We start from the raw sequence: 14,498 nt of genomic DNA on the forward strand, positions 1-14,498 counted from the left end.
TGGGAAACCTATCCCCGACCCATAGAGGGCGTTTAAGCCGTTCTTGGACGTAAAACCAAGAAAAGATGTGAGCCACAATCACAACTACCTATACATAAACATGTCTTTTCAAAATAAATAAATAGAGAGAGAGAGAGAGAGACTACAACTGGCCTACATATAGGTTGTATGATTGCATTTTCAATTTCTCATCTATAAATTCTTCTCTTCCTTCCCTTCATTTCTACTCAACCCATACATTCATCAAATATAGAAGTGTGTAGAAATGGCAGGTTCCTCAAGTCATCACATAAACAATATTTGTGTTTTCGGTGGATCCAGTCCTGGGAAAGAAAAAGAGTTTTTAGAATCAACAAATCATCTTGGTCAGGTACTAGCTGAGTGAAAGATTCATTTAGTGTATGGAGGAGGCAGCCTTGGGTTAATGGGGGGAGTGTCAATAGCTGCATTTTTAGAAGGTAGTCAAGTTTTGGGGGTTGTCCCCAAAGCTTTAGCACAAGAGGACATCATTGGAAAAACAATTAGAGAGGAATTACAGGTCCCCACAATGTCTGATCGACTAAACGCAATGTTTAAACATGTTGATGCCTTCATTGCCTTACCAGGTGGTCTGGGCACATTGGAAGAGATCTTTCATATTTCCTCTTGGGCCCAACTGTACATTCACCATAAACCCATAGGTTTGTTAAATGTTAATGGTTTTTATGATAAGTTATTATCTTTTCTTAATCATGTTATGGAACAGGAATGTCTAACATCTTTAGCACGATAAATCATAATCTTTGCTGCTACTGCTGAACAATTGATTGACCAACTACAATCTTTCATCCCTGTAATTAATCCCTCCATGAGTCACATAAATTAGTCAACTAAGGAAAGCCGTAAAAAGATTAGATTGGATTTAAGCCTGCGTTTGTAAATATTTGCATCTTTTGGTTATATTATTGTGTTTTGTTGTTTCTTATATTTGTTTAAGTGTGTTTCAGGTTTGTTAGTGTTCGCTATTTCAGGTGATGTCTTCTATACTCTATCTTTCTACCTTAAGACATTGAGAACAATGTCTCATTTTGGTTGGGGGGAAAGGGTAGTAGTTGATATATTAAAAAAAAAAAAACTGTGTTTTCTATTTCATAAACTATTTGCAAAATTGTTGTTGCTAGGATGGTAGAGTAAAAGGAGTTCTTTTGTTAAAGTGACTCTTGAGACGCATCTTAGTAAACATTTTTAACAAGGTCTATCAGAATACTTCTTGAAATATTCAGGTTTGCAAACTCTTGTATTGGTAGCAATTGATTCTGCTCATATGCTCATTTAACAAGTATTCTTAAATCTTCATTTCCACACACACTTTAACATATGATTGTGGGTTGCACATTGGATTATTACATTATTTATGTTCTTTTGTTGAAGGTAACAACTAAGGGAAAGAGATAGTACATAATTTGCAAAAAAAAAAAACCAAAAAAAAATAATAATGATAATAAAAAGGTAGATAAGTTTGGTTTCGTAGCCTCCTTAACCTAAGCAATTAAGCCTGAAGAGGTGTTTTAACACTTAATAACCTAAAGTCAACTGACTTGGGAGCTATTGGCCCAAAGCTTGTTACATGGGTTATGGAGAAAAGCTTAAGGGAATCAAACATTGCACTATCTACGTATCAATATCTACAACCCGAGTTGCTAAGCTCGTAGGGGTGTCTCAACACCTAATGCCTTAAGACCAACTGGTCTGGGAGTTATTAGCCTAAAACTCATTACATGGGTTAAAGATACATTGTGTTTTAAGTTGTATGTGTATACAAATAAAGAAAAAAAAAAAGAAAATAATAATAATAATAATAATAATAATAATAATCCCAACCCAAGGAAGTTAACCTTAAACATTCGAACATAATATTGTTTTCTTCCAACAAAAGCCCCATCATCTATGTCTTCATACATTGAGCACATAAAAAGAAGGTTTATTAATATCTTGTTTAAGAAGTATGAAGCAGGAATATAAATTTAATGAGAGTTTGTTTATCTGGATAGATTAATGGAAGTTGAATGATGAATGCCTTGCTTTATGGAATTTGCAAATTGTTTTTCTATTTTAACGCTTTGATTACTAGGGACTAGTAATAAATTGGTTGGGGGGTGTGATTAGTACTTAAAAGTGCATATTTATCAAGGTTTTATATCATCATTTTGCACTTAAAAGTATCAAAAACTCCTTAACTCAAGCATGTTTTATAATAACAAGTCTAATACTATAAAATGTCTTAATATATGGTAAATGTTCATCTTAAATGCAGGTCTATCACATAAATCAAAGAATTGATTGATGAGTTCAAGTATGGAAATTGAAAGGACAAAGAGAGGGCCAAACTTAGAAAAGAGATGTTGGTGTCCAAACTGGAACACTATTTGGTAATTGGGTCATATCTCGAGTTCTAGATGTCAAAATGATCTCAAATGTTTACACAAATTCAGTAAGACATAGGCCTACAACTTTCATGTTTTCATCAAGATCTAAGAAGGCTGTTTTCAAGTCCAAATTATAGCAACAACAGAGAAGTCCGAATCTGTCCTGCAGCCCAAACATTGTTCAGTGTTCAGCCCATATCTGGAGTTCTAGAAGTCCAAATGACCTCCATTTTTTTTTCCTAGAAAGCTGAGTTAATTTCCTACAACTTTCATGTTTTCAAGTGGTCCCAGTTCTGATGCTAGCAATTTCGTTTTATTCAAACAAGATGATAAGGATTTTCACAAAATCAAGAGTTGGCCACCCACTCAACAATTAGTCCTTCCTCTCTCTCTTTATATTTTTTTTGTAATTCTTAAGTTTTGCTTTCATTAATATCTTGTTTATGCTTTTCATTTCCTCTCTTTTACTTAGTTAACTTGTATTTTCTTTATGTTCTTGTTTTGTTTATTTATGTTTCTCTTCTTCATTATATTTAGCTAACTTTATTATGTCAAGGTGAAAAGGTTACACGAATGGTGTAAGAATAAGTATAGTGTAAACTCAACATGGACCTTAATGTTTAATATTAAAATGTCTTATCTTTTTATCTTACTAATTCTTAATACCTTGCTTGTTAAATGGTTAATCTAGATTTGTGTTGTATAGCACTTGGTACAACAAATGTTTGGCCCTCTCATAGCGCAACCGTATGGTATTACCTATACATGTGCTATGAAAGAAACTTGAGTTGTTGTTAACATAAGTTAGCATCATGAATTCCTGACAATATTTAAAAGTTTGGTGTTACTTAAATAAGATAATTAATATGATCATGTTAATAATTTATAATGAGCTATTAATGACAAATCATCTGATTGGAACCTCCTTCGTGTGTGGTTTCCAAGTTGAGTAATAAGAGTTTATACTATACTTGTTTGAAATACCATTAGTGGATCCTCTAACCTTGACATTTGTTTTTATCATTGTTTAATCCTTACATTAATCTTCCATCTCAAAGTTCTCATTAATTTCTTCCTCCTCTTCTTTTTATTATTATTATTACTACTACTACTACTACTACTAATACTATTAGTATTTTTATTTTTATTATTACTATTAATATTACTATTATTATTACTATTATTATCATAAAATCAGTATATAGGCTGGAAACCTGTGACTCGATCTTTTAGATCATTCTCAGGTATAACAACGCCACGTACTGAGTATTATTATTATTATTATTATTATTATTATTATTATTATTATTATTATTATTATTATTATTCTTACTGTTACTGTTATTGTTATTATTGTGGTTGTTATTGTTGTTATTGTTGTATTGTTATTTATAATTTATACAATTAACCTCTCTGTGGTTCGACCCCGGTCTTGCCGGGTTATTTATTACTTCGACACTCCTGCACTTGGGAGAAGACATCAATCTTTTGGTCGTGTCACTGCCCCATCCTCTTTCTCCCCCATTTTGTTTTCCTATAAAAACAGGGAAGAGAGAGCAAGGGAGGAGAGGAGAGGAGAAAGGAGAGAGCAGAAGAGAGGGGGAAGACCGAAAGAAAAGGGAACAAAAATGAAGAGAGAAGAGAGAAAACAGGAGGAGAAAAGGAAACAAAAAGAATGAAAAAAAAAACATATGAGGGAAAGGAAGAATAAGGAGAAGCATCGCCAGCCACCAACACCACCACCGCGACAACAACACCTCCGCCGCCAGCAGCACCACCTTAACGCCACCCCAGGTAACCCCCGGCTGCCCCGTCTATTTCTCTCTTGCTCAGCCACTGTCTGCATTTGCATGCTGAACGTGAATAATTCACGTTCTGCAGCAAATGATGAGGGGAGCTAGTTACTGTGCTTATACACAATAACCAGCCCATTTGGTTTTGGGCCGGGTCAGGCCCAGCCCACGAATTTGGGCCGGTTTTGGTCATTTCAAAAAAAAAATATAAAAGAAAAAAATATTTTTTAATACTTGTGATTTCCCCACTTTTTGATTTATGTCTTTTTTTAATATCGGTCTATATTTTACATCGTAAAAATATAAATTCAGTATTAAAATACCCGGTTTTCATCAAAACTTCCAAAATACAAAACAATTTGAAAAAAAAATGTTTTTGTGCATACGGCCAAGTGTCTCAAAGCTAAAAAATCATATTGTGTTTTTTCATACACCAAAAAACAATGTTTTAACATACATTTTGGCTTTAATAACTAGTTTATTAAAGTCAAGAGAACTTTGGCCAAAATTTCAAAAACAACAAAAATTTTATTTTGTTTGTCTTTTAGAATCCGGGATACGACATTACACGTAATACGTATTCTGGATATTAAATTTTTTTCGAGCGCTAGAACGGTTAGGTTTTATCCCATTAAAACAAGAACCTCTTTATAGAGAAGGGCTTTTCTTAAATCTTAGACAGACAAAACCAACAATTAGAAACCACAATCAAACCTTAGATTTTATCAGACATTAAAACAATGCAGCCTACCTTAGGTAGGGCGTATTTAGGGTGCTAATACCTTTCCTTTACGCAACCAGTCTATGTACCCCATCTTTATGACCAGTTAAGGTTCCTAGTGACCAAAATATTAGGTGGCGACTCCCATTCACATTTTCCATCGATAAAAGACAAGTATTCCTTGTCTCCCTATGCTTGCCAGACTTATAACATACATTTTACCTTGAGGGTGGATGATCGTCGCGACGCCACACACGTGCGACAATTTGTATGATGTCACTAAAGCCATTAAAGATACAAATTTATTTTGTTTCTTTGCACATAATGACGCACTTAGCTTTAATAAAGTTGTCACAGAAGATAAATGGATAGAAGTGATGGATGAAGAAATACATGTTATTAAAAAGAATGACACTTAGAAACTAATTGATCTACTATAAAGTAAGAAAGCAATTGGTGTTAAATGGGTCTATAAGACCAAAAAGAATGCAAAAACTGAAGTATAGAGATATAAAGAAAAATTAGTGGCAAAAGGCTAAAAGTAGAGAAAAGGTATTGACTTAGAGAAGTATTTGCTTTTGTAGCCCAACTAGAGACAATCAAACTAATGACCTCACTAGCTGCACAATATAGATGGAAGATTTATCAACTTGATGCGAAGTTGGCATTTCTGAATTACATCTTAGAAGAAGAGATCGATGTTAAACAACCATTTAGATATGTTGAAGCCAATAATGAAGGCAAAGAATACAAGTTCAAGAAAGCCCTCTACAATTTAAAACAAGTTTCGCATGCTTGGAATACCAAAATTGATAGGTATTTTCAAGAAAATGAATTTGAAAAATATCCATATAAACACACAATGTATGTAAATAAAGAAGATGATGGAAGCATATTATTTTCATGTTTATATATCAATGATCTGATTTTCACCGGCAACAATCCTACCATAGTTGAGGATTTTAATAAAAGCATGGTGCAAGAGTTTGAGATGACAGAAGGCTGAAAAGTGGTCTAATGGCACACTTTTTTGGCCTAGAAGTGTGATTAGTACTTAAAAGTGCATTTTTATCAAGGTTTTATATCATCATTTTGCACTTGAAGTATCAATAACTCCTTAACTAGATGATGTTTTATAATATCATGTCTAATATTATAAGATACCTTTAATTTATAATAAATTTTCATCTTAAATACAAGCCTATCAGATAAATTAAAGGATTGATTAATGAGTTTAACTACTGAAATTGAGAAGACAAAGAGAGGGCTAAGCTTAGAAAAGAGATGATGGTTCAATCCAAACTAGAACACCACTCGGTTATTGAATCATAACTGGAGCTGTATAACTTAGATTTAGGTCTGTCCTATATGGATAGAAAGCTAAGACATAGGCCTAAAACTCAGGGGAGACCAAGATTCAAAAAGGCCATTTTCAAGTTCAAATTGTAGCAACAACGGAGAAGTCGGAATCTGTCCTACAGCCCAGACACTATTCAGTGTTTAGCCCATATCTCAACTTCTAGAATTCAAAATGCACCGATTCTTTCTTTGTTGGAAAGTTAAGATAATTTCCTAGAACTTTCATGAAGATAATCTGTTCAAATTCTAACGTTAGCAATGATGCTTTGTTTAGATAAGAAGATAAGGATTGTCACCAAGTCAAAAGGTGGCCACCCACTCAACAATTAGTCATCAAATCAATAGTTCTATATTTTGGCCTATAAAAGGAGGCATTTGCCATGCATTTAGGCATCTTGGTTGTTCAAATCAAGATCTTGCTCTTGCTCTTTTTCTTTGTATTTTGTAATGTTCAAGTTTTATTCCATGTTATATTTTCCTTAATTTTTTGTTTATGCTTTTCATCTCCTTTACTATACTTATATAATTATGTTCTTATCTTGTTTATCTATGTTTCTCTTCTTCATTATGTTTTGCTAAGTTTATTATGTCAAGGTGAAAAGGTTTCACTAATGATGTTAGAATAAGTATAATATAAACTCAATATGGACTTCAATGCTTATATCCTAAACAACTTGCTATTAACATGTCTTATCATTTTTATCTTATTAATTCTTAATACCTTGCTTGTTAAATGGTTAATCAAGATTTGTGTTGTATAACACTTGGTTCAACAAATGCTTGGCACTTTCATAGCCAACCATATGGTATAACCTACATCTGTGCTATGAAAGGAACTTGATTTGTTATTAACATAAGTTAGCATCATGAATTCCTGACAATATTTAAAAGTTTGGTGTTACTTAAATAAGATAATTAATATGATCATGTTAATAATTTATAATGAGCTATTAATGACAAATCATCCGATTGGAACCTCCTTTGTGTGTGGTTTCCAGTTAAGTAATAAAAAGAGTTTATATTATACTTATTTGAAATACCATTAGTGGATCCTCTAACATTGACAATTGTTTTTACCATTGTTTAATCTTCACATTAATCTTACATCTCAAAGTCCTCTTTAACTCATCACCATCATCATCATCGTTGTTGTTGTTATATATAATTTATATAGTCAACCTCCTTGTGGTTCGACTCCAGTCTTGCCGGGTTATTTATTACTTCGACACTTATGCACTTAGGAGAAGACATCAACTATTTGATCATGTCAAGTTTTTGATGCCGTTGCCGGGAAAGTAAATTCTTGTATAAATTATAATATTTATTTTATTTTCTCTTTTCACTTTTCTTATATCTAACTTTTGTTTCTTTTGTTTTGTTTCCTTTTCTTTTGTTTTCTTCTTCCTTTTATTCTCTTTCTACACATGCATTAGTGTTTGGTCACGTACATTAAGTGGTAGACTTTGTAGGGTATCCTCATCATTTTTAGAAAATATGGTCAAAGAAGATAACCAGTCGTTTCATAATGAGAATAACCGAGTTAGAACACTTAAAGACCACATGAATAACAAGTGCACCCTCATATATAGTTTTCCCTCCTGATGCATCTTACTTCAATTTTAAGCCAGACATTATTAAACTTTTACCTTGTTTTCATGGCTTAGATCTAGAAAATCCATACTTGTATTTGAGAGGATTTGAAGAAGTCTGTAACACCTATAATCACTTCAATTGTAGCAAGAATACCATCAAATTAAGCCTTTTCCTTTTTCACTAAAAGATAAAGCTAAAACATGGCTACAAAATCTTAGGTCAGGATCCATTCGTGCTTGAGATGAAATACAACAATAATTTTTAAAGAAGTTTTTTCCATCTCAAATAACAAACTCTTTCAAAAGACAAATCACCACTTTCACTCAAAAACCAGGTGAAATATTTTACCAATGTTGGGATAGGTATCGAGACTTGCTTAATACTTGCCCTCATCATGGTTTTGAAACATGGAGATTGATTTCATATTTTTATGAAGGGTTAACACCTAAAGATAGACAAATGGTGGAATTGATGTGTAATGGAAATTTTGAAAATAAAAACCCTGATGAAGCAATAGAGTACCTAGACTTGCTAGCTGAAAATGCTCAAAATTAGGACACTGCGGGCATTTATGAGGCACTAGGTAAAACTTAAACTCATACATCTAGTGGAGGTATGTACAACCTTAGGGAAGATCATGACCTTTAAGCCAAATTTGCATCTTTAGCTAGAAAATTCGAGGCATGTAAATTTAAAAAGAGTGGTCAATTAAAATCTGTTCAAGACATTGTGTGTCAAATCTGTGAAACGAATGAACATGTAACCAATGACTATCCAACTTTGCCTTCTTTTTAGGAATGCCTCCATGAACAAACCCATGCTTTAAACAGTTTCTAAAGGCCCAATCATAACCTATACTCGCAAACATACAACCCTGGTTGGAGAAATCACCCAAAATTCAGTTGAAAGAGTGGTAACAATAATGCACAAACTTCATAGCCGCCGTTTCAAGCACACCATACTTTCCTAAATTCTCATGGATATGCACCTCCTTATGCTCCGCCTCTTAGAGGAAATCTTAAGGAAACATTGCATGCATTCATTAAAAAGCAGGAGACAATCAACACTCAAAATGCTCAAACCATGGCAAATCTAAAAAATGCTCTTGCAAAATTCACATCTGCTCTCAGTTTTCAAGAGAAAGGTAACTTTCCATCTCAACCACAACAAAATCCCAAGGGGCAATACAATGCAAATGCAAGTAGTTCCAAAAGCCATCACATGGATCAAGTCAAATCAGTCATCACTCTTCGCAATGGTAAGGTTATTGAAAAACCCACTCTTGAACCTTGTGAGAAAGATGAGGAGTTAATCTCTAAGGGTAAGGAAGGGATTGAATCTGAACTTTGTAAAGAAAAGACCGACTCCCCGCCAGCACTTCCATTTCCTCATGCCATGACCAAACAAAAGAAAGTCAATCACAACTCTGAAATCTTTGAAACTTTCAAACAGGTAAGGATCAATATACCTTTGTTGGATGCTATTAAACAGGTACCTTCTTATGCTAAATTTTTGAAAGATATATGCACCGTGAAGAGAAAACTAAATGTGAAAAAGAAAGCCTATTTAGTCGAACAAGTAAGTGCCATTCTTCAGAACAATAATGCTTTGAAATATAAAGACCCTAGTCATCCTATAATTTCTTGCTTTATTGGAGAACATAAAATTAAAAGAGTTTTACTAGATCTTGGAGCTAGTGTGAATTTACTTTCATATTCAGTCTTTCAGAGTCTCAATCTAAGTGAGTTAAAACCAACTTCTATAACTCTTTTACTTGCTGATAGATCTATAAAAGCGTCTAGAGGAATAGTTGAAGATATGTTAATACAAGTTGATAAATTCATTTATCATGTGGATTTTATTATCTTGGATACACAACCTGTTGAAGCATGTAATTTAATTCTTGTTATTTTAGGACGTCCATTTCTTGCAACTTCTAATGCATTGATTCATTGTAGGAATGGACTAATGAAGTTATCATTTGGAAACATGACATTGGAGATGAATGTTTTTAACATTTGCAAGCAACCTAGAGATGATAATGATTTACAGGAAGTGGACTTTATTGAAAAATTAGTTAATGATCAATTTCAAACCACTTATAGTGAAATTGAGTTTAATGAATCTAAAGATTTGCAAATAGTTTATTTTCAGGAAGAATCAAAGGCAAATAGTTGGTGACCAAAAATTGAGGAATTTCCACCAATATCAATTGAATCCATACCTTCAAGTGTTCAACCACCAAAACCTAATTTGAAGTCGTTACCATTCAATCTCAAAAACTCATTTTTGGGAGAAAATGAAACTTTTCCAATAATAATCTCTTCCAAACTTAATGCACATCAAGAAGGTAAGTTATTATAGACTCTGAAAATGCATAAAAATGCATTATGAGACCATAGTTAACATAAACGGAATTAGCCCTTTGATTTGCATACAAAATTTATTTAGAGGAAAATGCTAAACCATCTAGAGAAATGCAACGAAGGCTTAATCCTAATATGAAAAAGATAGTAAAAAATGAAGTCATTAAGCTTTTAGATAATGGTATCATTTATCCTATTTCTGACAGCAAATGGGTAAGTCCTACCCAAGTTGTATCCAAAAAGTCTGGAGTCACAGTGATAACAAATGAGAAAAATAAATTAATTCCAACTAGGACTATTATTGGTTGGCGCATTTGTATTGACTATAGAAAACTTTTCCTTTACCTTTCATGGATTAAATACTAGAAAGAGTTGCAAGTCATGAATTTTATTGTTTCCTATATGGCTATTTGATTAGTACTTAAAAGTGCATGTTTATCAAGGTTTTATATCATCATTATAAACTTAAAGTATCAATAACTCCTTAAATAAAACATGTTTTATAATAACAAGTCTAATACTATAAAATGCCTTACTATATGGTAAATGTTCATCTTAAATACAGGTCTATCACATAAATCAAAGGATTGATTGATGAGTGTAAGTATGGAAATTGAAAGGACAAAGAGAGGGCCAAACTTAGAAAAGAGATGTTGGTGCAGTTCAAACTGGAACACTGTTCGGTAATTGGTTCATATCTTAAGTTCTAGATGTCAAAATGATCTCACATTTTTACAAAAATTCAGTAATATATAGGGCTACAACTTGCATGTCGACACCAAGATCTAATAAGGTTGTTTGCAAGTCCAAATTATAGCAACAACGAAGAAGTTCGAATCTGTCCTGCAGCCTGAATACTGTTCAGTGTGTGGCCCATATCTGGAGTTCTAGAAGTCCAAATAACCTCCATTTTTTTTTATGGAAAGCTGAGTCAATTTCCTACAACTTTCATGTTTTCAAGTGGTTCCAATTCTGATACTAGCAATTTCGTTTTATTCAGACAAGAAGATAAGGATTTTCACAAAATCAAGAGTTGGCCACCCACTCAACAATTAGTCATCAAATCAATAATTTTGAATTTTGGCCTATAAAAGGAGGCATTTGCCATGTATTTAGGGGCTTGATTGTTCAGATCAAGAGTTTGCTCTTCCTCTCTCTCTTTATATTTTTTTTGTAATTCTTAAGTTTTGCTTTCATTAATATCTTGTTTATGCTTTTCATTTCCTTTCCTTTCCTTAGTTAACTTGTATCTTATTTATGTTCTTGTTTTGTTTATTTATGTTTCTCATCTTCATTATGTTTAGCTAAGTTTATTATGTGAAGGTGAAAAGGTTACACTAATGGTGTAAGAATAAGTATAGTGTAAACTCAACATGGACCTTAATGTTTAATATTAGCATGTCTTATCTTTTTATCTTACTAATTCTTAATACCTTGCTTGTTAAATAGTTAATCTAGATTTGTGTTGTATAACACTTGGTACAACAAATCCTTGACACTCTTATAGCCCAACCGTATGGTATTACCTACACCTGTGCTATGAAAGGAACTTGATTTGTTGTTAAAATAAGTTAGCATCATGAATTCCTGACAATATTTAAAAGTTTGGTGTTACGTAAATAAGATAATTAATATGATCATGTTAACAATTTATAATGAGCTATTAATGACAAATCATCTGATTGGAACCTCCTTCGTGTGTGGTTTCCAAATTGAGTAATAAGAGTTTATACTATAGTTGTTTGAAATATCATTAGTGGATCATCTAACCTTGACATGTTTTTTTATCATTGTTTAATCCTTAGAGTAATCTTCCATCTCAAAGTTCTCATTAATTTCTTCCTCTTCTCTTTTTTACTACTAGTACTACTACTACTATTATTTACATTCTTGTTATATTTTATGTACGTTAAGTATGCTCTGTGTTTAATCAAGGATCCTGACATTGTTGGTCTTGCCTTATTCATTCGCATCTGAAATCTGTTTATATTATATAATATATCTCTTTGATCTTTTCATAAACTCAGTATATAGGCTGGAAACCTGTGACCCGATCTTTTAGATCATTCTCAGGTATAACAACGCCACGTACTGAGTATTATTATTATTATTATTACTGTTAATATTATTATTACTATTATTATTATTGTTATTATTGTTGTTGTTGTTGTTGTTGTTGTTGTTTATAATTTATACAATTAACATCTCTGTGGTTCGACCCCGGTCTTGCCGGGTTATTTATTACTTCGACACTCCTACACTTGGAAGAAGACATCAATCTTTTGGTCGTGTCACTATTCAGGTTACAACCAAATTGAAATTGCATTGGTACTTTCACATGTCCATTTGGTACTTTTGCATATCGAATGATGCCTTTTGGATTATGTAATGCACTAGACACGTTTCAAAGATGCTCAGTATATTTAGTGATATGGTTAAACTTTTTCTTAAAATTTTTATGGATGATTTTTCTGTTTTTGGTGATTCATTTGATGATTATTTGACTAACTTAGAAAAGGTTTTGAGCAGGTGTGAAGAGAAGAATCTTGTACTGAATTGGGAAAAATATCACTTTATGGTAACAAACAACATTGTACTTGGTCATATTGTTTCATCGAAGGAATTGAGGTTGAAAAATCTAAAATCGAGTTAATTGCTAACTTGCCAACACCAAAATCTATTAAAGATGTTAGATCATTCTTAGGACATGTTGGTTTTTATAGAAGGTTCATCAAAGATTTTAGTGTAATATCTAAGCCCTTGAGTGACCTTCTAACAAAGAATAATATTTTTGAATGGATTGAACATTGTGAAGAAGCCTTTGTTAAACTTAAAAACTTGCTTACTTCTGCTCATGTTATTCAACTCCTGATTGGTCATTACATTTTGAAATAATGTATAACACTAGTGATTATATCGTGGGTGCTGTCTTGGGACAAAGAAAATATAAGAAACCTTTTATGATTTACTATGCAAGTAAAACTTTAAATAGTGCTCAAATAAATTACACTACCACTGAAAAAAAATTACTTGCAGTAGTATTTGTATGTGAAAAATCCAGGTCTTATCTTGTTGGCTCACCTGTTGTTATTTTTAGTGATCATATAGCATTGAAATATCTTTTTTATAAGAAAGATTCTAAGGCTAGATTGGTGCGGTGGATTTTGTTACTTCAAGAATTTGATATCATAATCAAAGACAAGAAAGGCACCGAAAATGTTGTCGCGGATCATTTGTCAAGATTGACAATAGATTCAAAATTTGACATCACACTAATCAATGATTACTTTCCTGATGAATATTTACTTTATGTCTTTATAATGCCTTGGTTTGCTAATATTGTTAATTTTTTTGTTTCAGAACAATTGCCAGCTCATTGGAGTACCCAAGACAAAAGAAAGTTCTTGAACGAAGTGAAGAACTTTTATTGGGATGAACCTTATTTATTCAAATATTGTCCTAATCAAATATTTCAAAGATGCATTCCTGATAATGAGGTAAGTAGTGTCATTAAATTTTATCATTCTAAGGTATGTGAGGGTCATTTCTCATCAAAAAAGACATATGCAAAAATCTTACAAAGTGGATTTTACTGGCCCATTATGTTCAAGGACTCGCATGCATTCTACAAGACTTGTGAAAATTGTCAAAGTTGGGATCTATTTCAAAATGTCACATGATGTCTTTAAATCCTATTCTTATCATTGAGATCTTTGATTGTTGGGGTATAGATTTCATAGGTCCATTTCCTCCATCATTTGGTTTCTTGTACATATTAGTCGCAGTAGATTATGTTTCAAAATAGATAGAGGCAATTCCAAGTCGAAACAATGATCACAAAACAGTAATAAAGTTTTTGAAAGAAAATATTTTAAGTCGATCTAGAATCCCTCGAGCCATGATAAGTGATGGTGGAACACATTTCTGCAACAAGTCCTTTGAGTCTTTAATGAAGAAATATGGAATCACACATAAAGTTGCCACCCTTTATCACCCCAGATAAATGGACAAGTAGAACTTGCTAATAGGAAGATCAAACATATCTTGGAGAAAACAGTGAACCCTTAATAGGAAAAACTGGTCTTTAAGACTTAATGATGCAATTTGAGCTTATTGAACTACTTATAAAACATCATTAGGCATGTCACCTTATAAACTAGTTTATGAAAAACCTTATCACTTGCCTGTGGAACTTGAATATAAAGCTTATTGGGTTATTAAAGCTTTCAATTCAAACCTTGATAATGCTAGCCAGCTGTGA

The 14,498-nt window shown here is 32.6% G+C and overlaps 1 pseudogene; it reads left to right on the forward strand.

The window, feature by feature from the left end:
- The first annotated feature begins 5,526 nt into the window (after positions 1 to 5,526).
- Positions 5,527 to 14,498, forward strand: LOC140955214 (uncharacterized; annotated as a pseudogene).

This window comes from Populus alba, chromosome 1 (assembly GCF_005239225.2).
Source record: "Populus alba chromosome 1, ASM523922v2, whole genome shotgun sequence".
In the NCBI taxonomy this organism is placed as follows: domain Eukaryota; kingdom Viridiplantae; phylum Streptophyta; class Magnoliopsida; order Malpighiales; family Salicaceae; genus Populus; species Populus alba.